Below are 27,649 nucleotides of genomic sequence, written 5' to 3' on the forward strand. Positions count from 1 at the left end.
AGAAAGATGATGAAACGCTACTGAATTATGTAGCACTATATAGGTCATTGGGGTCGAGTATAACACAGCAAACACACACGCTTGTCACGGCAGCCTGGGCCAGGGTCGAACAGCATATTGACGCAGGCTGCGTCCGAAATGGCACCCTATTCACCTACATACCCATAGGGCTCTGGTCAAAAGTAGTCCACTCTTTAGGGAATAGGGTGCCATTTTGGAAGAAGCCACAGTGCTGAATCAGGCCCTATATACTCTGTTTGTTTATGGCTGAAAAATCAAATGAGATCCGACAGGCGATCACATGATCTCTGTCCCTGGCCACCCACTATCTGCATTGCCATCTCTGAGGCTGGCTCTGTTGTCACAGTCGTTCTGTGGATTACCATGCTCGTTGTTACAGGAGCTGTGGACGGGGATGTGATTATCATAACTGTTCTGATAGCTGCTGCCGCTGCTCTCGCTGAATAGATCATCAAGACGGGTATTGTAGGGTGAAGGGTGGGATAGTAGGATGGTGGATAGTTGAGACGCTCGAAACGGGGAAACATGATTATATTACAACCGTGACCAATTACTGTACCTGAGTAGGGTTTATCTGGCTGGCTGTTTCGTAGTTCCTGTATATTTGATCATGGCAATGATGGGGGAGATGATGATAGGATAGTTAGTAGGAGTCGTTCGATAGCCATGCGGATTTTGACGTTGATGATGGTGATAATGTCCTTTCTTCCCTAAATGTTATCTGCTTTGGTGGATTCTTAAATACCACGTCTCAAGGATCAAACCGCATGTGTGTCCGCGTGCTTGGGATGTGAGAGAGTAGCTGTGTTGACACACCGCGAAGTAGTTCGCATCGGAGTGACTGAAAGTGGTTGAATATTTAGGCCAGGATTCAAACCGATCGCGCTTTAATGACTGTGCACCTTTGAAGGCAGAGTTCCCGCATTCACGGTAAGCGCTGCATATTAAGTTAGCTCAATCGGAAATTAGCGTTAAATTCCGCGTAGCTGGAGATTGAATCCGAGCCTCAGCCTGACTCCTAAAGGCTACAGACATTGGGCTAACTTCACTCCGATACAAAGATTTGTCTATAATTATCACTACAATGATGTGCTCGAACATGACACCTGGATGTTTATATTCTGTGTGCCCTGGTCATCCTCAGTGAGAGACGTGATAATTATCAAACATACCAAACCGTCGGTGTTAATCATTTCAGTGGCACACCTGAGTCTCTGAAACTGCTCAGCAGCTGTAACTTCTGTGATGATCAGACGAGACAGGATGTTGTAATGTCGTCCGGGTGGATTCAACACTTCACATGAAAGAGAGTTTCTGTTTGACACTCAAAGGGAAATTAGCGGGAGAAATATGAGGGATACCAGTAATAGAAACACATATTCAGTTGAAGTTTATGTTGGATGTAACTTTTTTTAATTTTTAAAGAAATTGGCTTCATGTTGTGTAAAGACAAAACATCACCAGAAATGAAAATGTCCTTATTGTGGTTTCAACTGAAATGGCATAGTTCAAACTGAAATGGCATAGATCAAACTGAAATGGCAGTTCAAACTGTTTAAACCATGGGCCTCTGTGGTCATTCTTTGCTCATGTTGCAGGCTGTTATTGACGTGGAGTCTGGTCTTGCCTCTCTGTGACTATGTACATATTATTTGGCTGTTCAGGCCTCTCCGCCCCCTCCTCCACCTCCCAGAGGATAATCAGGGAATTACAAATGAAAAGTCAGGGCCATAAATCAGGAATCTCCCTCCTTCTCTCCTTCTCTACCTCACTCTCCCTCCCTCCTTCACAGTCTCCCTCTCTGTTGGACTGGCTGTGGGTCTTCCTGGGCAGAGAGGGGGGGGGGGAGAACTGGGAGTAATCCACGATTTCCACTGGATGACGTCAGCGGTAGGCCACTTTCATCAGTCACCCGCTCACATCTGTGTCACACTCATTTCTTTCTCTCTCTCTCTCTCTCGCTCTCTCTCTGTGTGTGTGTGTGTGTGTGTGTGTGTGTGTGTGTGTGTGTGTGTGTGTGTGTGTGTGTGTGTGTGTGTGTGTGTGTGTGTGTGTGTGTGCATGAAGGCAAGGCCTACGTGACTCAGACCCAGCTGGTGTTAACAGTGTGGTTCCAGTGAACCTGTGGGGAAGCCTGTGGGAACAGGGAGAGTGGACGTGTAAAATATAACCCTCGGACACAGTGTTCTGCTTTACACAACGTATCACTCATCAACCAGCACTCACAGATTTCCATGCAGCCTGGTATCAGTTTATCTGTGTCACTTGCTGATGCTTTTGGAGAAGAAAAAAAAACGTGTGCAACTTCCATGATGGAGTACAGCATTTCTAACAGTTATACAGATGTCCATGTTTCACACCAGTGAGGAGAGTTGAAGCAAGTTGATATGAATTTGTTTTATACATTATTTTCTTAATTTCCCACTCAAAGCCATACTTTATCGTCGTAAAAAAATCGTGTTTTATGAATCTCTTCGTAGGCACGACTGTCATGAAAAAAAAAAATAATAATTTTTAAATCAAGTGTTCTTGCCATGGCAACAGAAGACAAACTACTTACTACTGTCACCAACATTGTCTAGTTGCCTGGTCCTTCTCCTATCTAGATAGGACATGTGGTAACAAAACAAGTGTCATGTCTATACTGCACTGTAACCGTTTAAAGGGAGTTCCTCCCTCCCTCCCTCCCTCCCTCCTGTCCACCTCTCTATTTGTCAATCAACCTCAGAATGAAGAGACGACAGGCCACAATGGAGCCATTCACACGCAGTAGATGAAAGTTGTAATTTGGCATGAAGAGGCATTGAGAGGGGAAGCTAAATATAGTCTCTCTATATACATTGTGCCTGGCAGAGAGAATAGCGATTAACAGCCAATTAAATGAATCACAGGGGTCAGCGGCAGTAAAAGATGAATGGTATGTTGCCATGCTGCTACCCCATAATCCACTAGAAGAAGGAGAAGAAGAAGTAGAAGAAGTAGAAGAAGAAGAAGAAGATTTTGTATCTTCAAATCTCTGGAAAAACTATTTGATTTGAGTGGTGGTAATTAACTCGAATCACTGATGTTGATCATGCACATACAATGGGTGTCTGTGTGTGTCTGTGTGTGTGTGTGCGCATGTCCAGTATCGATCAGGGACAGCAGCATCACCAGCCACCACATTACAGAACCAGTAACAGAACAAGTCCTCCCCTAATTGCCGCTGTTCCTTTTAAAAAGAATGTCTCATCATCGCCTCTACAAAAACAAGGCAAGTCATTACCGGCAAAATGGGTGCCATTTTACCCTCCGTTCCCCTATTCTTCCTCCTCTCTGCAGCTGCTGATAGCTACCACCTAGTTAAAGCCCAGTGATCAGGGTATCATCATCATCATCACCTCCTCCTCACCCTTCTAGGCTCATTCAGACCCCATTTGCGTAATTGCCGCGTCTAACCTCTCCCGAGCCAGAGCTCCTCCATAGGGAGCCAGCATAGCAGCCAGCCAGATTGGAGCTCCATCGATATTAATAGAATCTCATTTCATGCCTCCGTCAGATAAAACAAAGGTTGGGTTTCAGGGAACCAAGTTTGATCTTATTACCGCGGCTGTTGAGACAGAATAGAGTACTTAGTGCTGTGTGGATAGAGCAGGATGGGAGATTGATACGCTGGGTTGTGGCTGTGAGAGTGTGTTGTTCGTTAGTTCAGTTGGCTTGGCAGGCCATGTCAGGCATTGGGGTTGAGCAATGGACAAATGGACAGTGAGACTCGGAGTGTTGCTCTGGCTCTTTCCAGGGAAGCTGAGTGACCTGATAATCTATGCATGTTCAAAATCAAATCAAATCAAATGTATTTATATAGCCCTTCGTACATCAGCTGATATCTCAAAGTGCTGTACAGAAACCCAGCCTAAAACCCCAAACAGCAAGCAATGCAGGTGTAGAAGCACGGTGGCTAGGAAAAACTCCCTAGAAAGGCCAAAACCTAGGAAGAAACCTAGAGAGGAACCAGGCTATGTGGGGTGGCCAGTCCTCTTCTGGCTGTGCCGGGTGGAGATTATAACAGAACATGGCCAAGATGTCCAAATGTTCATAAATGACCAGCATGGCCCAATAATAATAAGGCAGGACAGTTGAAACTGGAGCAACAGCACGGCCAGGTGGACTGGGGACAGCAAGGAGTCATCATGTCAGGTAGTCCTGAGGCATGGTCCTAGGGCTCAGGTCCTCCGAGAGAGAGAAAGAGAGAATTAAAGAGAGCACATTTAAATTCACACAGGACACCGAATAGGACAGGAGAAGTACTCCAGATATAACAAACTGACCCTAGCCCCCCGACACATAAACTACTGCAGCATAAATACTGGAGGCTGAGACAGGAGGGGTCAGGAGACACTGTGGCCCCATCTGAGGACACCCCCGGACAGGGCCAAACAGGAAGGATATAACCCCACCCACTTTGCCAAAGCACAGCCCCCACACCACTAGAGGGATATCGTCAACCACCAACTTACCATCCTGAGACAAGGCCGAGTATAGCCCACAAAGATGTTGTTGCGTGTTCATGTTTCTTAGATGATTGCGTCAGTTCCCGCTCTCATGCAGGCCCAGCGACTCATGAGTACTTGACCCATCGGGGAGCAATGTTGCTGGGGAGATGCGTGCGGGGGTAGGGAGCAGGGCTGGAGGGATTGGTGGAGGTGGGGGGTGAGGAAGGAATACTCTTCCATTCTTTATCCTTCCATCCCTCTCTTTAGTTCTATCACCACCCATCGTCACCCCATTTCCTGAATTGCATTCGCAAAATGCTCTTTTATTGTATGTAATACCATTTAATGCCCGCTCTACTCCTTCCAATGTATTTACCATAGAGCACAGAGCAACTAATATAATAGCTATACTGTATGCGTGACATGCACCAATCAGTGACCATTATACCCTGGTCTCTAATCCTCTATTCTTCTACACCATTTTTCAACAGCAACACAGCCGCCCTTTAAACCATATAGTACTAGCAGGCGTTGGGGGCGTTAGGCGCTCGCAGATGCATCCTGGGAAATCTCAACGCTAAACGCTCTCACATCAAAGACAAAAGGCAGGGATAAATGGTTAAAGATATTTTATTATTTCATTACTCTCTCAATATTATTTATTTATCTCTCTCTTTCTGGCCTCAGCACACACACACACACACACACATACGCACACACGGACACACACACGCATACACTTTGCAGCCTGTTTTTACAGTCTTAATAATGCAGAGAGATGCAGTAGTGATGTATCGCTGGTCTTTGTACAAGGAATCCCTGGTGTGACACAAATTGATGGAGATCTATGAGGATTTAGCTTGTTATGGCGAAACAGGGAGACTTTAACCGTGGTGGGTGGCGGTGTGGGAGCAAGAAGCAAGGGATGGGGGGGGGGCGCAGCTGGTCACAGCGCCGGGCAACGGACACTCGTTTAAAAAACGATTGAGAATGACAAAGGTTCCTTTTCTTCTGTGGTAGACAAAAAGAAAGGAGGGGGACAAGTTATCATTATACACACACACACTGTAGCTACCGTGTGATTACTGGCCTCAGCTCAAACCCCTGGTAAATGAAAAGAGAATAAAAAAGTGTTTATGGGAGATGTAGAGGTGTGTGTGGGTGGGAGGGCAGACGTTTTAATTAGAAATGAATGAGAGAGCGAGGGAGAAGGAGAAAGAGAAAGGATTACCTAGCTGGGGTGAGTGGGAGGGATTCTACTTTCTCTCCTATTAGAGACCTAATGGGACAGGGATCCCCTGGAAACAGCAGCACACACACACACACACACACACAGAGAGAGAGAGGAACAGAGATACACATACACATAGACTCTCACAAACCGAGAAGAGACACACACAGCCTACATCAGCACATGGCAAAATGACACACACACATACTGTATATACTACAGCTGCACTGACACATACCAGCCTTGTTTATACAAGGTGCTAACATGCATCAGTTGTCCTGATCTTGTCCAAATTCTGATTGTGCCCACATTTTCAGACCTGCATCTACAGATGGTTTTATATGTGTCTCTTATCTGTCCACTGTGTCTGCAGTCAGCATTGTGATCCAATTTCCGGGTCCCTCCCTGTATACAAATGATTTGACTGATATTCTTTCAAAATAATATTTTTGTATTTGTTTTAAGACACATATTTATGCTATAATTCAATGATGCCACTTGTCAATGATTTTTATAGGGTTGAATAATGATAATTTAAATGGTTTCACTGTCTAGATCTGTCTACACTTGTAGGATATCCAGACACAATGTGTGTCTGACTATCTCTGGAGGTAGTCAGGAAGATCTGATCGCACTCTGATCAAAAAATGTGGGCACAGTCAGAATGTGGACAAGATCAGGACAAAGGATGCATGTTAGCACCAGGTATAAGCAGGGCTACTGAGGGGGATGTAGATGAAGTATTTCCACTGTGTTTTATGAGGGGTCTTCGTGGTCTCAACATGCCATACTTTTATGCTACAGTATGCTACAATCCACTCTGACCCATAATCTCTCACTCTCTCACACATGCATCAGAATACATTAACGACAAATGAGGGAATAGTATATTTCAAAGCTCAGTCCTTTCAAAGAACACTAAATATAGCATAAAGTCATTTCCCTCTCTCTCTCTCTCTCTCTCTCTCTCTCTCTCTCTCTCTCTCTCTCTCTCTCTCTCTCTCTCTCTCCCTCCATCTCTCTCTGCCTCCATCTCTCTCTGCCTCCATCTCTCTCTGCCTCCATCGCTCTCGCTCTCTTCATCTCTTTCCCGCCATCTCTCTCTCTTCATCTTTCTCTCTCGATCTCTCTTCATCTCTCTCCCTCTTTTCATCTCTCTCCCTCCATCTCTTCCTCCCTCTCTCTCTCTCTCTCTCTCTCTCTCTCTCTCTCACTCTCACTCTCTCTTGCTCCCGCCTACTCATCTATATTTATGGTCTCCATATTGAAAAGTTCTTTGCATTTAGAGCGAAGCTGTGAGCCGCTCCTCGCTGCAATTACTGATTAATTACAGGGAATTAAAGCAATTATGGCTGCAGAGATATACAATTAACACACACGCACCATGCTTCCTGATGCTAACACAGGCAATGCAATAGGCTAGGCTAGGTTACCATACAAACATCTCTTTCCTATAGTCTCTTCTTTATCGCTCTCGTTCACCCCCTTCGACGCGTGCGCCTTTCCCTCATCTTTCACTATCTTGGTATTTTTTTATCCCTCTTTTGCTGTGCATTCAACTCCAGAGAGAGAGCGAGAGCGAGAGAGAGAGAGAGAGAGAGAGTGGGGGCGGATTCCTCTTCCTAGGCCCTAGCCAACAGCCAATCACGATCACTTTACAGTCTGGAAACGGGAAGGATTGGCATTACATTGCCTGCTATCTCTTATGTCCATTTCCCTCCTGGAGTGCCCTAATACAGTATATTTTATAGCCCGTTTGTTCTTCATTCCATGCTCAATGGTTGAGTTGTGAGACATTGTACTCTTTCTGTTAGATTGTCAGACACCATATACAATAACTGCCCATATTTAGAAACTTCTGCAGGCCTTTTGACAAACTTTAGACAGAGTTGTAACTGTTGTTTATGTCTGTCAAGAGGAGAGGTTTGAGGAAAATCACAGCTTCTCCTCTGAGCAGGGTATAATTTGGCAAAGGGAAGATGACAGAAGGGAGCATCGTAAATAAGAAGAATGAAAGGAATAAAGAAGAAAGTGAAGTGTAAGGAGTGACAGATGACAGGGTCTCTTCTCGCGTCTATTCTCTCTCTCTCTCTCGCACTCCTCCCATCTCCCTCCTCTATGGACTGTCACGGAGTGTGGTGCCTCCAGCCTAGCCTCCGGACAGAGACACACTCCTTCCTCTGTCCTCCCTCTTTCCTTCATGTGTTTGCTTTATTTACCAACAACAAGGAGCCCATTTGCTTAAAAGCGACATAAAAAATGTCTCCAAAGACTGGCATGAACTTTGTGTTCTCTCCTTGCACTTTTAGTCGGCAATAAACTTTTTTTCCACTGGTATGTATGATAGATAAAGTCGCTGTAAGTTACTCTTACCTTTCTGTTTGTGAGGTGAACTCTATTGAAAAGTTTATATCAGTAGGTCATTGTTGAAATATATATTATATCCTGCTTCCTTTCTTTTTTTAAGTCATTTTAGTTTCTTCCAGGTCTGTCTGATCTCTTTTAAATCTAGTAAATGGTCTATCTTCTCCAAGTTGTTGTCTGTCTGTCAAAGTATTCTGAAACAGATTCCCAAGTTTATATGAAACTTGAAATATTTATATCCATACATATTTTTGCTTCTTCTTCTGGGTTTTCTTTAGCGGGGAACATTTTTTTCCACTTTATGTTTTTTATATTTATGATGGAGGCACGAGGAGTCCCTACGGCCATACTGTGAGTCATCCCTGGGTCCTGCCTGCTGCAGAGCACAGAGAGGAACCCCACACACACACAGACACACACACATGGATACACAGAAACACTCTTTTCTCTGTCTCTCTCTCTCTCTCTCTGTCTCACAAAATCACACACACACTGAACCAGAAACTGATAGAAGCAAAGAGTTCTAAAATATGCTGACCAGAAGTACCGGAAGGGTCAGTGTGGACAAAGCGAAAACAATTCTGCATATCCAACGTGTTCGCGACGCTACATTAGATAAAGGGGCTGTGGTTAAACTATAAATGATTTGCTTTTGGTCCAGATTCAAGGACCAGGGAGCTATGCCAGAGACATGGGCTCTAACAGTAAAAGTGTAATACAATTGTGTAAAGTTTATGCCACAACATGGTCAATGGTTAATTACAGATGTAGGATCTTAATTTGAGCAAGTTTGCTACAACAGGAAAATAATCCTGCGGTAACAGGAAATGTCCATTATTATGTGGTATTATTCATTGTATTTTGTATAGGGGTTCATATGTTTTTCATTAGGACAAATCAAGTCTGACATTATAAAGTGGAAAGTACAACATTTAGAAACATTTTTTTTTAAATGTTTTTTTTATTTTAGCCCTTTTTCTCCACAATTTCAATTGTTAGTAGCTACTATCTTGTCTCATCGCTACAACTCCTTAATGGGCTCGGGAGAGATGAAGGTTGAAGGTCATGCGTCCTCTGATACACAACCCAACCAAGCCGCACTGCTTCTTAACACAGCGCCATCCAACCCGGAAAGCCAGCTACACCAATGTGTCAGAGGAAACACCGTTGCTGGTGTGCGATGAGACAAGGATTTCCCTACCAGCCAAACCCTCCCTAACCCGGACGACACTAGGCCAATTTTGCTTCGCCCCACGGACCTCCTGGTCGCGGCTGGTTATGACAGAGCCTGAGGCGTGAACCCAGGGTCTCTGGTAGCACGGCTGGCGCTGCAGTACTTAACCACCGCCCCACCCAGCAGGCCCCCTAGAAACCTTTTTAATCCTCTAATACACTACACATTTGGAATTCCTGCCGAACAGGAACATTATCAGCAACAAAAGAGTCATTGAATTAAGATCCTACATCTGTACTGTAAACATCACATTATTTTATTGCGGGAGAGAGGGAACACTAAGGAGAATGATAGAAGGCCATTTCACTTCTAGCGGTGGAAAAAGGACTATTGTCATACTCAAGTATAATAGTCATACAATAATCATACTTGGGGTGGCAGGGTAGCCTAGATGTTAGAGCATTGGACTAGTAACCTGAAAGGTTGCAAGTTCAAATCCCCGAGCTGACAAGGTACAAATCTGTCATTCTTCCCCTGATCAAGGCAGTTAACCCACTGTTCCGAGGCCGTCATTGAAAATAAGAATGTGTTCTTAACTGACTTGCCTAGTTAAATAAAGGTAAAATATAGATCTTTTAAAGATACTGTACCTTAATAGAAAATGATTCAAGTAGAAGTGAAAGTCACCCAGTGACATCCTACTGGTGTAAAAGTATTTTGTTATAAATACAGTGCATTCAGACCCCTTCACTTTTTACACATTTTGTTATGTTACAGCCTTATTCTGAAAATGATTCAATTGTTTTTTCCCCTCATCAATCTACACACAATAAAGCCATATCAAAAACAGTTTACATGTTTTTTTTTATATATTTAAATAAAACTTTAATATCACATTTACATAAGTATTCAGACTCTTTACTCAGTACTTTGTTGAAGCACCTTTGGCAGCAATTACAGCCTAGAGTTTGGGTACGATGATACAAGCTCGGCACACCTGTATTTGGGGAGTTTCTCCCATTCTTCTCTGCAGATGCTCTCAAGCTCTGTCAGGTTGGATGGGGAGTGTCGCTGCAAAGCTATTTTCAGGTATCTCCAGAGATGTTAGATCGGGTTCAAGTCCGGGTTCTGGCTGGGCCACTCAAGGACATTCAGAGACTTCCCTCAAAGACACTCCTGCGTTGTCTTGGCTGTGTGCTTAGGGAAGTTGTCCTTTGGGAAGGTAAACCTTCACCCCATTCTGAAGTGCTGAGTGCTCTGGAGCAGGTTTTCATCAAGGATCTCTCTGTACTTTGCTCCGTTCATCATTCCCTTCATCCTGAATAGTCTCCCAGTCCCTGCCACTGATAAACATCCCCAAAGTGTGATGCTGCCATGCTTCACCGTGCCAGGTTTCCTGCCGACGTGACACTTGGCATTCAGGCCAAGTCAGACTAGAGAATCTTGTTTCTCATGGTCTGAGAGTCCTTTAAGTGCCTTTTGGCAAACTCCAAGCAGGCTGTCATATGCTGTCACTGAGGAGTGGCTTCCGTGAGGCGACTCTACCATAAAGGCATGATTGGTGGAGTGCTGCGGAGATGGTTGCCGTTCTGGAAAGTTCTCCTATCTCCACACACGAACTCTGGACCTCTGTCAGAGTGACCATCGGGTTCTTGGTCACCTCCCTGACCAAAGCCCTTCCCCAACGATTGCTCAGTTTGGCTGGGTGGTCAGCTCTAGGAAAAGTCTTGATGGTTCCAAACAATTTCCGATTATGAATTATGGAGGCCACTGTGTTCTTGGGGACCTTCAATGCCGCAGACATTTTTTGGTACCCTTCTCCAGATATGTGCTTCGACACAATCCTGTCTTGGAACTCTACGGACAATTCCTTTGACCTCATGGCTGGGTTTTTGCTCTGACACGCACTGTCAACTGTGGGACTTTATATAGACAGGTGTGTGCCTTTCAAAATCATGTCCAATCAATTTAATTTACCACAGGTGGACTCTAATCCAAGTTGTAGAAACATCTCAAGGATGACCAATGGAAACAGGATGCACCTGAGCTCAGTTTCGTGTCTCATGACCACTTGAAAAGTGAGTGAATTTGATCTATTTCCTGTCTTGATAAGCATTCAAAATGTTAAAAGTACTTTTGGGTGTCTGGAAAAATGTATGGAGTAAAAAGTATGTTATTTTATTTTGGAATGTAGTGAAGTTGTCAAAAATATAAATAGTAAAGTACAGATACCCCCCAAAGCTTCTTCATTAGTACTTTAAAGTGTTTTTACTGAAGTACTTTAAACCACTGTTCACTTCTCTCTCCTCTCAGAAACACAAGCAACGGAACAACTTACTGTAAATGGAATACAGCTGTCCATTCTTTCGCTCGCTCTCTCTCCCTCCATCTCATTCCGTATTCTTCTCTTTCTCTCTCTCTGACTCACTCTCTCTCTCTCCCCTCCCCCTCTCTCTTCCCTACAGAATAGTTTAACTGATAATGACCAGACGCCGCGGCTCGCACAAATTACATTTAATGTGTTTAGCTCCAATAATGTGCAGCACCGTGGCATGTTGCTTTTCCATAGCGAGAAGTGCGCCTCCCATCCTTAATACATCACCGTCACTAGATACCATTATGCAAATACTGCACCTGGGGGAAGAGAGGGATGAGTGTAGGGAGAGAAATATAGAGGAAGGGAAAAGAGAGAGAGACAAAGAAAGATGAAGAGAAGGAGCAAGAGGGCAGAAAATAAAGAGACAGGAAGAGAAAGAGAAACATACCGTAAACAGAAAGATTCAGAGATATATAAATTGCAAGGCCAACTTTTAACTACTTGGAGTTTGATTAGTAATGGGGTCTGACATAGAGTCCTCGTTACTGGGTAAACTATCTCTGGTTTAACCCTAAACAAAGCTTTCCGTCCACATCCCAGTTCAACCCTAACCCTAGCCTCAACTACAACCGTAACCCTAACCTTAGCTTCATGGCCAACATGTCCAACCCTAGTGTTGTGTTAATGTTCAAAAGGGAGAAGTAGTACCCAGGCGAGAGATGGATATGAAAGGGTTACCAATTCAACATGCTCAGAGGCCTACTGAAATGTGCTATTTAAATGCAAGTCCTTCCCTAGAATGTTGAACCCTTAGGCCCTCTAACTACTGGCTGGTACAGTATGCTAACACTGCAGGCAGAGTTGAGAAAGAGTTTAGGATTCACAGGATAGGAAGACCCTGCTGGGCATGTCTCTGTGTCCTCAAACATGGCAGTTATACACAAAGTTACAAAAGATTCAACAGCAATGCAGTATGGCATCTAACATTGTCTGATGATAGCAAAAAGAAAAGGCAGACATGCTAGTACATGTAATATGACAGTATCTTACACACCTCTCTCTCTCTATTTCTCTCTCCGTCACCTCTCCATCCTCGCCATTCCTGTCTCTCTCGCTCTCTCTGTCTCTCTCGCTGTCTCCCTCCGTCTCTCCTTCTCTCTGTCTCTCTGTCAATAACACACAGTGACAGCTTATATAAGGAGCTGAGTTCCCTACTCAACTCAACTCCCCTTAATCTCAGCCTTTTTTCTCTTCTAAATGACTCACTTCACTTATAACACTTCAACCTAAGTGCGAGACACAGCACCGAGAGGAAGGGATGCATAGAAACAGAGGCAGAGTAAGAGAGAGACAAGTGGAGAAAGATAGAGACAAAGAGAGGGAGACAAAGGGGAGAGACAGAGGGGAAGAGAAAGAGAGAGAGAGAGGGGGAGAGACAGAGAGGGAATGCATGAAAATAGAGGAGAGGAAGCACAGGTTTAATTATTTAAACCTCGCTGCGGAGAGAGAGAGAAAGAGAGAGAGAGAGAGAGAGACAGCGAGAGAGAGAGAGAGAGAGAGAGAGAGAGAGAGAGAGAGAGAAGGAGACAGAAAATGAAAGAGAGTGAGGTGCTCATTTTGACCTAGATGAGGCTGTGTGTCTATATATTCATAGTCTATTGGTGTTCTCTGCGGAGGGAGGGGGTGTGGAGGGGGTAGGGAGTAAGGTTGCAAAGCTGCCGGTAATTTTCCAAAGTTACCGGAATCTTCAGTAACTTCTGTAATTAACAAAACATTTCAGACAATCTATCGTAACTTTGGTAATTATTAATATATAGTATTCATTTTTATATTTGTGTCCATATTGACCAATATATAAATAATATTTCATACTGAAACCCTCAAATGAATAAAATAGTCCATATTGTCCATGAGTTTCTAGTAGATAGACCATATGGTTCAAGAGAAAATTGCCCAATTAAGGAAAATGAAGGCATTAATCAAGAATTGCATCATTTTCAGTTACCTCTGCAACTCGTCTAACTAAATACCTTTTTTCACAACTGCCAACAGTTTGACGGCAAAGCATTGACGACAAATACATATTGGCATAAAAAAAAGATATTTCATGCTGACGCCCTCATATCCATTTTAAAAAACCGAGCTAACAAATGGAATTGTTTTAAGATAGAAAAATATATTTGGTATGACTATTTGATTTAGAATTTTAGGACCCCTGTAGGTAAAAAAAATAAAAAAAAATAAAAAATAAACAATTATTTTATAAAATATTTTGTTTGGCCTTTATTCCTATAGCCCTTAGAAACACATTGAACAACACATTCATTACTGGCAAACAGACAGTCCAAAACTTCATCATAAGGAATAACGTTTTGAATTATCTGTCCGATATCTACCAGATATAAGAACGCTCAGGAAATAGGTGTTCGTGAGAGTCTCCCCTTTCCATAAGCGGAGTAATATTACAGAGCCTTCTGAAAGTATTTATACCCCTTGACCTATTCAACTTGTTTTTGTTCCAGACCTTCTCTGCAAGGCATTGGAAAATCTCCCTGGTCTTTGTGTTTAAATCTGTGTTTGAAATTCACTGGTTGACTGAGGGACCTTACAGATAATTGTTTGTGTGGGATACAGAGACAAGGCAGTCATTCAAAAATCATGTTAAACACTATTATACCATGGCATTGTTGAATACTCCTTTCTGATTGGCTTGAAGGGCATTGTAGAGCGTGTATTTTTCCCTATAATGCATGGTATATTTGCGGGTTCTATTTCAATGGATATAGCTAATGTGTACATGTTTTCTTTGAGCTGCTTTTGAACGCAAAAGTCGAATTGAAAACAGTATTGGTATTGTAGAATTTAGATTTTCATAATAGCAAGCTAGGGCTCACGGTTTGGTGAGATAAGCGAGCAAGTGTGTCTGTTTGGTTACCACGGCAACCAATGTTGCCATGTACCTCAGTGGATGTTGAACCCATTTCTACCGACAAAATGAACACAATTCTAGTGGCAAATGTGTAAAATTATAGCCCCGGTATAAAAGAGATAATCAACTCTGAGCTCGATGTGTTCTCTGGAAAATAATGCAACTCGGCTGACGCGTCGTGGAACACACCCTTCCGCGTCCTTCATTATTTTCCTTAGAACGTAGAGCCCCCTCGTTGATAATCCCTTACTTATGGCACACCGAGTGATTCCATGCAATTTATTATGTGACTTGTTAAGCAAATGTTTACTCCTGAACTTATTTCGGCTTGCCATAGCAAAGGGGTTGAATACTTATTGACTCAAGAAGTAACAGTTTTTTCTCTCCAAAATGTGGAAAAAGTCAAGGGGTGTGAATACTTTCTGAAGGCACTGTAGTTTGTAATACCGTTCTGACGCTACAGATGTTTTCCTGGTCTGGCAAGCTGTAGCTCTGCCCATCTTCCACCACAGATGTGGAAGGTCAACATAGGCAGAATTGAGACCCAGCCCATTCAAAAAGCCAGATAATCTCTGTAGACCTTTCCTGCAGCCAAATGACCAAATCGCCGCCCCTAGTTGCCTCATGGGTGGAATGTTGTTAATATTTTTCATAATTTCATAACGTTTATTTTATCTTGTTGCCAGAAATCCGGTGTTTCTATGTCAAACTGTTTTGTTATATTTCAGTCTTCTGAGATGTATATGAAGTGTAATATTAGGATGCAAACTCAAAAATGTCATTCATTTCAATGTCTGACATGGTACAGGTGTTCTTTGTTTTACACCCATAACCATGTGTGTGAGGTGTATACGTTTGTTTCAAAGTAGATTTCTTTAAGACAAGAAACACTCTGTGTGACCCTGGTTTAGCCCACCACAGTAAAAGGTTCAATTGACGGATTTTGCTTTGGATTTTTGTATTATGTTAATCGGATTGACGCACGGGCGTGTCAATAGACTCTAGGGGGAACACCAATGGCATTTACTAAGGCGAAGGCTTATATTCAGGACAATGTTTTACATTAGAAGGGGGGGGTTACTCACTCAACTCAAAACTCTACTTTTTACACTTAGTCAGACTATCTCCGTACCTTCTTTAACAGTGAAAAATAATATCAGACATTGTAGGCTGACACCCATATCAACCATCCCAATAGAGTGAATCAGAAAGTAAGTACACATGAGTCCTGCTGGGACCAGGATCCTCCTGAGGGTTGTACTGTATGTGCTGCGCCGAGGGACAAGGGTGAACCAGAGGACCCCCATTTTTGTAGTACCACTCTCGAGAGGGCCCATCCCCGGGAACGGTGTCCCGATGTGGGGAGGAGTGCAGGAGGATGCTAGGTCTACCCATCCACACTGGTTCTCCCCCGTGACCAACGCTCTTTCATCTCCTCATGTCCTCCGGGTGGGGAACAACAAACCACAGTGGGAGGGAGAAAAGAGGAAGAGGAACGGAGAGAGCAAGAGAGGACAAAAATGTATGTACTAACCAGAGGTCATAAGTACTCAGTCTGTGTTAGAACAAAGGGTGCTCTTAGGGTTCAAAGGTCATAAGTAAGACTATTATGAACTGTACATAATTCAATATGCTTCCAGGTATATTTACTGTTTCTCCCCTCAGATTTTCATACATTTACATGTAGATTCTTCTGGTAATTTAACAGATGCTCTTATCCAGAGCGTCTTACAGTCAATGCATTCAACCAAGGTAGGTGAGACAACCCAGTCATTACAAATAAAACTCTCCTCAATTATATATATACACTGTATATATATATTTTTAACTAGGCAAGTCAGTTAAGAACAAATTCTTATTTACAATGTCGGCCTACCAAAAGGCAAAATGCCTCCTGCTGGACAGGGGCCTGGGATTCAAAAAATTCAAAAATAAACGCAATATAAATATAGGACAAAACACACATCACAACAAGAGAGACACAACACTATATAAAGAGAGACCAAAGACAACAACATGACAACACAGCATGGTAGCAACACGACAACAACATGGTAGCAACCTCAATAGAGCAGCTATCAGCAAAATCAGGCTTGAACCTCAATCAAAACCCCATAAATGAGGGATACAGTTGTGTGTTAGTTTCACATTACCTATATTGAGCTAATGTAGCATGGCAGCTCCGGTACAGTTCAGTTGAGGATATCTGCTCTGTCACAAACACACTTCCCCTCATCTCAGAATTAAGCTGTGGTAGTATTACAAAAACTCCGGTGATTATCTGTGATGTGCCTCTGTTGACGGAGGAAGGGAGGATGAGAAGATGGAAGGAAGAGAGGAACGCAGGAGCAAGAGGAAGAGGGAACAGAGGAGGTACCAAACATCCCACTTCAAAACACTTCCCTTTACTTCCACGTGTGAACTCTGTCTTGTTCAATGGAAAGAGTCCTTTCCTCTTTTTCTTTATTCCCATCCCTCCTTTGTGCTTTGCATCCCTCCTTGGCCCTCTCCATTCTTCCTTCCTCATCTCCCTGACTTTCTCTCTCACACGCTCTCGTTTCCCCTATCCCCTCTCTTCATCCCTTTACCTTCATGTATCTTCCCTCTCTCCTCCCTCCCTCTGTCCACTACTCTCCCTGACTGAGGCAGCTGTTGGCGATCGAGAGCCACGCGTTTCCGTTTCTAGGCGCTAGCGCGTCGTTGCGATAGCGCTACTAAACTTCCCGATAATAATCTATGTTTAATTCAGATGGCTGAAGGCCATTGACAGAAAGAGTGGAACCCTTTCATCTACAAAGGGACTGGGAGAAACGGGGAAAGACGAGTGGGAATCTGCAGGATTAGTGGAATCGTCACGAGCTGTCCCATTTACAACATGGAAGAACCCTCTCAACCGCTCAGTCACATCCCCCATAACCTCAGAGGCTAAGGTGTGTGTGTGTGTGTGTGTGTGTGTGTGTGTGTGTGTGTGTGTGTGTGTGTGTGTGTGTGTGTGTGTTGTTACAGCAGTGTTATGTGTGATAAGAGGCTGTGAGATTAGCTTCAGTTTATTTCTCTGTGGTCTTCTCATCGTCCTCTAATGAAGATATCTCAATTGAGCAGAGAGGAGTGTGACAGGTAACGAAGCTGTCACAACTGTGCCTCACACACACGCACGCACGCACACACACACACACACACACACACACACACACACCAGTGGCTGGTGGGAAGTGGTATAGGAGGATGGGCTCATTGTAATGGCTGGAATGGAATCAATGGAACGGAGTCAAACATGTGGTTTGATAGAGTTTGATACCGTGCTATTTATTTAATTCCAGCCATTACAATAAGCCCATCCTCCTATAACTCTCCCCACCAGCCTCCACTGACACACACATACATACACAAAAACGCACACAAACATGAGGAGGACTGAATACTTTGCCTGTTTCACTGGAAAGGTTGAGTGATACAGATGGTTGGTGTGTGTGTTTCCTACAATACTCGTTCTGCGCAACATGGCAGTAAGTGACATGTGGCCTAACTGACGCTTGGGGGTCAAAACCTAAAGGTCAAAGGTCGGACATTTCCACAAGTTGACATGAGACGCATGGGCACAAACACACACGGACACACACACACCACAGACATACACGTTCACTGGCAAACACATGGATGTGCAAATGTACACGCATTAAACTTAACAGGGCTTGTCCTCACAGCAATAGAAAATAGTTAAGAATAAATTCCAGTACTCTGTGTGTTCCATTGCTAGATAGGTAGGACTCTGGGCCCAGTGTGAGAGCTCCAAGGCAGATATAATAAACCTTAACCACAAAGACATACAAACAGACCCACCCACACACATGCAGACAAACACCATACACACACACACACACACCTCCCCCATCTCTTCATGTACCGCCCGTATTCCTGGCACTTCAAACTAGCGCTCCTCTCACAACACAACCTGCCTGTGCTTAACAAGCCATCTCTGCTCACACAGCCCAGACTGTTTATGCTTTTACAAAAAGTTGAAACACACACACACACAGTGTGAGACAGCGCTCTGGCTGAAGATGGTCCCACTAGGTATCTGGTGTTTGTGACAAAATATATTTTAGAATCTTTATACATTCGTATTTGTCCGACAGTTTTGCACACAGATCTTAGCATATATTACACTCCTGGACTCTGTGGCCTGTGTGTGTGTGTGTGTGTGTGTGTGTGTGTGTGTGTGTGTGTGTGTGTGTGTGTGTGTGTGTGTGTGTGTGTGTGTGTGTGTGTGTGTGTGTGTGTGTGTGTGTGTGTGTGTGTGTGTGTGTGTGTGTGTGTGTGTGTGTGTATTGAGCTAAGAGCAAAGGGGTTGGTTGACTGAGTGAGTAGAGCACACTGCAAAGATAGAAATGTCAAGTTGGAAGAGTGACGGGGGGTTGGAGGGTAGGAAGGAGGAGAGGGGAAGGAGGGATATACCGCCGCAGCCCCTGTCACTTCACATTAACCCACCCTAACACACACTCTGACACCCACCCCCCTAACACACACACACTGCCCCCCCTCCGCCCACTCTCCTAACCCACACTCTGACCCCCCCCCCCCCCGAAAACACACACTCAGGCGCTCACAGTGATTAATTCATTAGGTTGGGATGGGTGGGGGGCTCAGTACTGTAGATCATGAGAGGTGACAGGATCTGTCATCATCAGGTTGTGGGTTTACCAATGTGCTGCTGTTACTATGACACTATTAACCTAACTCCCTGGGCTGTCAAGTTTTTTTATTTTTTTATTTTTATTACATGTTATGTAGCTATGACACTATAGCCTGTGTCTTGGTACGCAGCACTCTTTGTACCATTCCACACAAGAAATTCCCTCACGGGTACAATAAAGTTATTTGAATGTGATTTGAATTGAGTTTAAACGTGCCCTGTGGAGTGTTGGGTTGTTACTTTAAAGCTTTCGTCTGAGCCCGCTCTGTTACGTTTGAGTTATTGTTGTTTTGCATGAGGAGTAACTTTTTTGTTGTTGTTTTGTTTCCGGTATTTCCACCATGGGACTTGTAGTAAGGAATCATTCGGGGATAGTACTGTCCCATTAGCTTTAAGTATGGAACCCAGTTCATACTTATATTTTTACTATTTTACAACTACCATTACCATTTCAGAGATATTTTTCTGGGAGAATTTGGATGACAGAATCATGTCCAGCAGCTTTGCAGTCTTCGTTATGGAGTCTCTGAGTCCAGTTCTGATGGAGCTCACCTCAGAGATAGCACAGTGTGTCCAACATGAGGAGGGAGGCCCGGTTATCTGGGAGTAGGCTCCGGTCCAGACCTCACAGAGAGGGAACCACCCTAGCCATCTGTGGGTCTCCACATCCACCTGGCACCTACCTCACCCTCCTACCCCATTCACAGAGTGAGTGAGCGAGAGTGAGAGAGAGAGAGCAAGACAGAGAGAGAGAGAGAGAAAGAGAGAGAGAGAGGGGAAGAAAGAGAAAGAGAGGGTATTTGCACATTGTTACAACACTGTACATAGGCATAATATGACATTTGAAATGTCTCTATTCCTTTGAAACTTCTGTGAGTGTAATGTTTACTGTTCATTTCTGACTGTTAATTTAACTTTTGTTTATTATCTATTTCACTTGCTATGGATATGTAAACATATGGTTCCCATGCCAATAAAGCCCTTTGAATTGAGAGAGAGAGGCAGAGAGAGAGTGTATGTTTGTGTAATTGTGTGTGTACGTTACAAGGACTGGAGAGATGTGAGGGAGTGCATGTGTAAAACGTTTATGTCAATATTTGTGAATGTTTATCTGTTGTTTACGTGAATGAGAAAGCCTTTCTGTTTGGGTGCAGTTCTCATCCATCCGGCCCTCTCGCTCTCCCTCCATCTCTCTCTCTCTCGCTCTCCCTCCATCTCTCTCTCTCTCTTTCACTCTCTCTCTCGCTCTCCCTCCATCTCTCTCGCTCTGTCTCTCTTTCACTCTCTCTCATTGTCTCTCTCTCACTCTCCCTCTCTCGCGCTCTCTTTCACTCTCTCTCATTGTCTCTCTCTCTCTCTTGGTTGTGGTCTGGCAGCCGGTAGTCCTGGGTGGTGCAGTCGGTCAAGTCGACCTTCTAAAGGGAAGGGCAGGAGGAGACCCCACACCCCGGCCCAGCCCTGCAGAGAGGCCATCTGGATGGGGGAAACACACGCAGAGCACCTGGCCAGACTTCGAGCACTGACTCACACACACACACACACACACACACACACACACACACACACACACACACACACACACACACACACATACACATAAACACTGACCCAGTGCCTCGTTGCGCTCATTCATTGAGCTCTCTTACCTTCACATACCCTCTCACCCACACACCCACACATATTTGCCTTGGCATACGCAACTCTCCTCCTCACCCTCATCACATGCATCATAATAACCAATGCCATAACCCTTATTTCACATACATATACACACACCCTCTACCCTAGTTACACCAAACCCTCACCCTGTAAGACCAACAAACACCCGATTATAACATGCACACATACACACCTACACACACCTCACCCACTGTCTGATCTGTTCAACCTTTTTTTATCTGCTTCAGTGTGAGTGCGGAGCACTGATAACTCGGCATGAACCTGCCTAGGTTGGAGAGCTCCAGCTACATTTGGTTAAAAGCCATTATTATGGTAATGTGAGGATGCTTGAGATAATGGCAAGATAAGAGCCACTGTCTCTGACATCATAATCCCTCTTTCTCTCCATCCATTTTTTTGGGGCTTTTTCTATATCTATCTCTCTCCCTCCATCTCTTCCTTTATCCCTCTCTTTATTTGTCCTCTCCCTCCCGCTATCTGGCCGATGACTGGTGTGAGCTGTTTACAGGGTTACCTGCTGTAACATTGAGGGGTAACTGGCGTCAACCCGGGGGAATCTAAACGGGTGACTCCACAGAGAGACTTGAAGAAGGGGGAGAAGGGGGGAGGAGAGACAAAAATAGAGAGAGAGAGAGAGAGAGAGAGAGAGAGAGAGAGAGAGAGAGAGAGCGAGAGAGAGCGAGAGAGAGCGAGAGAGGGAAGGAAACTAGATGAATCATAGGAAATAGTTTTCAGGTAACTAAACACACAAAAAAGACAAAAAGGGGGAGAGGGACAGACAGATATAGAATGAATGTGTGGGAGGGAGGGAGAGATTGAGAGAAATGTAATGCCATGCACATCGAATTTCCCCTAATATGATTTTGTGTTCTGTGTCTATTCAAGTCAGCTCTGATTTGGTTGTGTGTTGTAATCGCATCAGAGCAGGGATTTGCACTGGATTTTTCACTGTTGTTGTGCCTCCTTCCTCTTACTGATGCTGGCATCAGCCTACATGACACAAATCCCCTCTGATAAATTAAAAATGATTGATTCAGAGTCAAAGATGGAAACTGCACCGTGGGGAGTGTTTTGATTTGTGTGTGTGTGTGTGTGTGTGTGTGTGTGTGTGTGTGTGTGTGTTCATGCAGGCGGGCACGTATGTGTGAGCGCATGCATGCAGGGTGCATGTTTGCATGTATGTACGTGCATGTGGGTGTGCATGTGGCCGTATATGTACGTACGTGCATGCATGTGTCTGTTGGGGAGGGGGATCTTTGCAGACTTAGATGAATAAAGCTTCTGTCACGTTAGTGCCTGTGCAAGTACTCGCACCTGTAGTCTATCAACACCAGTGGTGACACGTCATTCAGGGCAGGTGGGGCAAAACAAACTAAAACATGTATAAAATCCTTGAGTTAATAAAGCCGCATACAAACATGGTCTCTTGAATAAGGCAGCTCCAAAATGCAGGCGTTTCAGCCTAGCTCCAAGCGTTCTGTGGTGCAGGGGCAGCCAGCGAAAGCACAGAGGGTAGGAGTTGGTCATTTTCTTTAGTTGCGCCGTGATTGGCTCAGGGTTCTGTCACTCATGGGGACATTACATCACCGCAGAGTCTTCAGGGAGAGGTAGTCAGTTCAAGCCCCCATGGGTGCTACCATAGATTCACATTAGAAGTGCTTGTCCACGAAGGCTCAAGGTCATTGGCCACAGATAAAATTACGTCAAATCACGTCATATCTGCCGCAGATTTCATTGGACTGGGCAAATGGCCAAATAACAAGTATCCTGTTTCAGGCACAATGTATAGGCAATTTCCTCCCATGTCTCTGACCCATTGATCATTAATTCCCTCTTGACCTTTAGTCCTCTGCATTGTGTATTATCTTAGAATCCTCTTACACAAGCTCGCCAGCTAGACAAGCAGTCATCATCATGATTCGTGTTGACAATCTGCTGGCAAATCCTTTTCACACCTTGTCATATAAAGAGAAACTATAGATAAAGCGTATTGGTGCTCGGCCATTGAACATAAATGTTACACAACAAGTTAGAAATCTCAAATTCAACAACGAGTGGTTTGGAAGGAATCAGTAACTAACTGCGATGCAAAGCAATCACTATTTTGCTTCCCCTGCTTGCAATTCAGTGGAGAGGGTGTGCGGTACCAGTCTGGGTTTAAGGATTTAAAATATCTGTCTGGGAAGGGTTTATTTTCCAAGCTTAAAAGCATAAACATTCACACGCAACAACCATGGGCCTGAAAAGGTTGAATACATTGGCCATGCTGTCTATCCAGCATGACTTCAGCCGGGTTCAAAACAACTGGGAACTGGGAAATCTCTGACTTCGGTGAATTCAAGACAACTGGGAACTCTGAAATAAACAAGCTCCAAGTGGGAAAATAAGTTTTGAACGGTCATCCAACTCAGAATTCCAAGTCAGGAACTCGGGTTTCTTTCTAGAGCACCGACTTTTTGACCTGAAGATCAATGAAGTCATGATTCAACCTACATTTTTTCTAAGTTCCCAGTTGTTTTGAAAGCACCACAAATCCAGAGAATGCCAGACTTTGATGGCAAAGTTTGATGACAACGTTTGCCCACAAGATGGACCGCCGTGCCACCTTCCTGTTCAAGTGGGCACAACAACTGTGAGTCCAGAAATAGGCCTATGTATTGTATGTTGGTGATGTAACATACCAGGGATATGTATGTAGTGTATACTGTAGCTAAGAAAATAATACTAAGTTCATGTTGTGTAGTAAGCTGTTAGTAGCCCATGTGTCTCACCCAAAGAATTTGGTCCCTCTCCCCCTATGGTGGTGCACATGTAGCCTATAGCCACCTATAGCCAGTTTTAGAGAAGTGTCATCATTGAATAATGGGAAAGCTTTCATTGTCTGCTTATAAGCCCCCGTTATTTATCCTACATTTCTGACTTGGTGTACAGGGAGAATACTGTCAAAAATGACCCATGTTCTGAATTCTGTAATTCCAGTTGATATTGCAAGGGTTATTTGCGCAATGCACTGACTGTGCTTCGGTATAGGCCTATTGTCAATAAAAGTGGATCCTCGTGATTGTATTTTCCTACAATTTTTAGACCACATAGGCCTAATAAAATACTTCAAAATGGTAGGCAAACTGCGTCTCTCTCCCTCTCTCTTGTGATTTAAAGAAGATTAAAGTTAACACCTCAACATCTTGCTGAATTTACATCTTGCTGAATTCGCCCCCTTGAACACCTTTTGCACATTTCAGGCTTCAAACATAAAGATATAAAACTGTATTTTTTTGTTCAACAACAAGTAGGACACAATCCGACATTTATTGATATTTCAAACTTTTTTAACAAATCAAAAACTTTGCGTGCAAAATTATTCAGCCCCTTTACTTTTGCAGCAAATCCAGAAGTTCAGTGAGGATCTCTGAATGATCAATGTTGACCTAAATGACTAAATGATAAATACAATCCACCTGTGTGTAATCAAGTCTCCGTATAAATGCACCGGCACTTTAGTCTCAGAGGTCCGTTAAAAGCGCAGAGAGCATCATGAAGAACAAGGAACACACAGGCAGGTCCGAGATACTGTTGTGAAGAAGTTTAAACTGGATTTGGATACAAAAAGATTTCCCAAGCTTTAAACATCCCAAGGAGCACTGTGCAAGCGGATATGTTTATTTTTGAACCATTCCATTGTAGATTTTGCTTTATGTTTTGGATCATTGTCTTGTTGGAAGACAAATCTCCGTCCCAGTCTCAGGTCTTTTGCAGACTCCATCAGGTTTTCTTCCAGAATGGTCCTGTATTTGGCTCCATCCATCTTCCCATCAATTTTAACCATCTTCCCTGTCCCTGCTGAAGAAAAGCAGGCCCAGATCATGATGCTTGTTTGACAGTGGGGATGGTGTGTTCAGGGTGATGAGCTGTGTTGCTTTTACGCCAAACATAACGTTTTGCATTGTTGCCAAAAGTTCAATTTTGGTTTCATCTGACCAGAGCACCTTCTTCCACATGTTTGGTGTGTCTCCCAGGTGACTTGTGGCAAACTTGAAACAACACTTTTTATGGATATCTTTAAGAAATGGCTTTCTTCTTGCCACTCTTCCATAAAAGCCAGATTTATGGAATATACGACTGATTGTTGTCATATGGACAGAGTCTCCCACCTCAGCTGTAGATCTCTGCAGTTCATCCAGAGTGATCATAGGCCTCTTGGCTGCATCTCTGATCAGTCTTCTCCTTGTATGAGCTGTAAGTTTAGAGGGACGGCCAGGTCTTGGTAGATTTGCAGTGGTCTGATACTCCTTCCATTTCAATATTATCGCTTCCACAGTGCTCCTTGTGATGTTTAAAGCTTGGGAAATTGTTTTGTATCCAAATCCGGCTTTAAACTTCTCCACAACAGTATCTCGGACCTGCCTGGTGTGTTCCTTGTTCTTCATGATGCTCTCTGCGCTTTTAACGGACCTTAGACTATCACAGTGCAGGTGCATTTATACGGAGAATTGATTACACACAGGTGGATTGTATTTATCATCATTAGTCATTTAGGTCAACATTGGATCATTCAGAGATCCTCACTGAACTTCTGGAGAGAGTTTGCTGCACTGAAAGTAAAGGGGCTGAATAATTTTGCACGCCCAATTTTTCAGTTTTTGATTTGTTAAAAAAGTTTGAAATATCCAATAAATGTTGTTCCACTTCATGATTGTGTCCCACTTGTTGTTGATTCTTCACAAAAAAATACAGTTTTATATCTTTATGTTTGAAGCCTGAAATGTGGCAAAAGGTCGCAAAGTTCAAGGGAGCCGAATACTTTCACAAGGCACTGTATCTAAACTAATACCTATCAGAATTTCTGTCAAATCAAATCAAATTTATTTCTATAGCCCTTTGTACATCAGCTGATATCTCAAAGTGCTGTACAGAAACCCAGCATAAAACCCCAAATAGCAATCAATGCAGGTGTAGAAGCACGGTGGCTAGGAAAAGAAAGGCCAAAACCTAGGAACCTAGGTTTCTTCCTAGGCCAAAACCTAGGAAGAAACCTAGAGATGAACCAGGCTATGTGGGGTGGCCAGTCCTCTTCTGGCTGTACCGGGTGGAGATTATAACAGAACATGGCCAAGATGTTCAAATGTTCAAAAATGACCAGCATGGTCAAATAATAATAATCACAGGCAGAACAGTTGAAACTGGAGCAGCAGCACGGCCAGGTGGACTGGGGACAGCAAGGAGTCATCATGCCGGGTAGTCCTGAGGCATGGTCCTAGGGCTCAGGTCCTCCGAGAGAGAGAAAGAAAGAGAGAAAGAGAGAATTAGAGAGAGAGCATACTTAAATTCACACAGGACACCAGATAGGACAGGAGAAGTACTCCAGATATAACAAACTGACCCTAGCCCCCCAACACATAAACTACTGCAGCATAAATACTGGAGGCTGAGACAGGAGGGGTCAAGAGACTCTGTGGGCCCATCCGATGACACCACCGGACAGGGCCAAACAGGAAGGATATAACCCCACCCACTTTGCCAAAGCACAGCCGCCACACCACTAGAGGGATATCTTCAACCACCAACTTACCATCCTGAGACAAGGCCGAGTATAGCCCACAAAGATCTCCGCCACGACACAACCCAAGGGGGGGTGCCAACCCAGACAGGAAGATCACATCAGTGACTCAACCCACTCAAGTGACGCACCCCTCCTAGGGACGGTATGAAAGAGCCCTAGTAAGCCAGTGACTCAGCCCCTGTAATAGGGTTAGAGGCAGAGAATCCCAGTGGAAAGTGGGGAACCGGCCAGTCAGAGACAGCAAGGGCGGTTCGTTGCTCCAGAGCCTTTCCGTTCACCTTCACACTCCTGGGCCAGACTACACTCAATCATAGGACCCACTGAAGAGATTAGTCTTCAGTAAAGACTTAAAGGTTGAGACCGAGTTTGCGTCTCTCACATGGGTAGGCAGACCATTCCATAAAAATGGAGCTCTATAGGAGAAAGCCCTGCCTCCAGCTGTTTGCTTAGAAATTCTAGGGACAATTAGGAGTCCTGCGTCTTGTGACCGTAGCGTACGTGTAGGTATGTACAGCAGGACCAAATCAGAGAGATAGGTAGGAGCAAGCCCATGTACTGCTTTGTAGGTTAGCAGTTAAACCTTGAAATCAGCCCTTGCCTTGACAGGAAGCCAGTGTAGGGAGGCTAGCACTAGAATAATATGATCACATTTTTTGGTTCTAGTCAGGATTCTAGCAGCCGTATTTTGCACTAACTGAAGTTTATTTAGTGCTTTATCCAGGTAGCCGGAAAGTAGAGCATTGCAGTAGTCTGTCATGTCCATCTTGAAAGTGCTGAACGAAGGCCAACCTCATTGCAGCTCGTTTGAGTGCACTTGCTTATACATAGAGCTTAGTGTTAATGATATAAGAACAAACATTATCTACTGAAAATAAATATTATAATGTGTGTGCATGGTTTAAATGTCAAAACTCATGTTGACATTCGTTATTATTGAAGGAGAATGCGTTTTCAGTAGATACTATATTTATTTAAGCAAGTCAGCCATATCAGCTGTGGTTTTTAAAAAGGCAGTGAATTAGGCTGAATTAACTTTTTCACAGCCAGATGAGGCTCAGCTGATGTCCAGATTCCCTCCATGGTGGTGAAAAGAAAGCTCCGCCGTCAGGACAGCTTTACGTAGGCATAACAGTTACCTAGGCCTAACTGTGATTATGATCTAAAAGGCTAACCTTATCTTAGATCAGCACTCCTACTCTAAGACAGTG

General features: G+C 43.9%; 1 long non-coding RNA gene across 1 annotated transcript; it reads right to left on the minus strand.

Annotated features, from left to right (window-relative positions):
* Nucleotides 1-10,173: 10,173 nt before the first annotated feature.
* On the minus strand, nucleotides 10,174-16,732 carry LOC135527022 (uncharacterized). Its single transcript, XR_010453386.1, has 3 exons — nucleotides 16,662-16,732; nucleotides 12,634-12,745; nucleotides 10,174-11,896 (listed from the first exon to the last, which is right to left on the minus strand). It is a non-coding gene; the product is annotated as an uncharacterized LOC135527022 (long non-coding RNA).
* Between the last annotated feature and the right edge of the window lie 10,917 nt (nucleotides 16,733-27,649).

Source organism: Oncorhynchus masou, chromosome 32, assembly GCF_036934945.1.
Source record: "Oncorhynchus masou masou isolate Uvic2021 chromosome 32, UVic_Omas_1.1, whole genome shotgun sequence".
Classification (NCBI taxonomy): domain Eukaryota; kingdom Metazoa; phylum Chordata; class Actinopteri; order Salmoniformes; family Salmonidae; genus Oncorhynchus; species Oncorhynchus masou.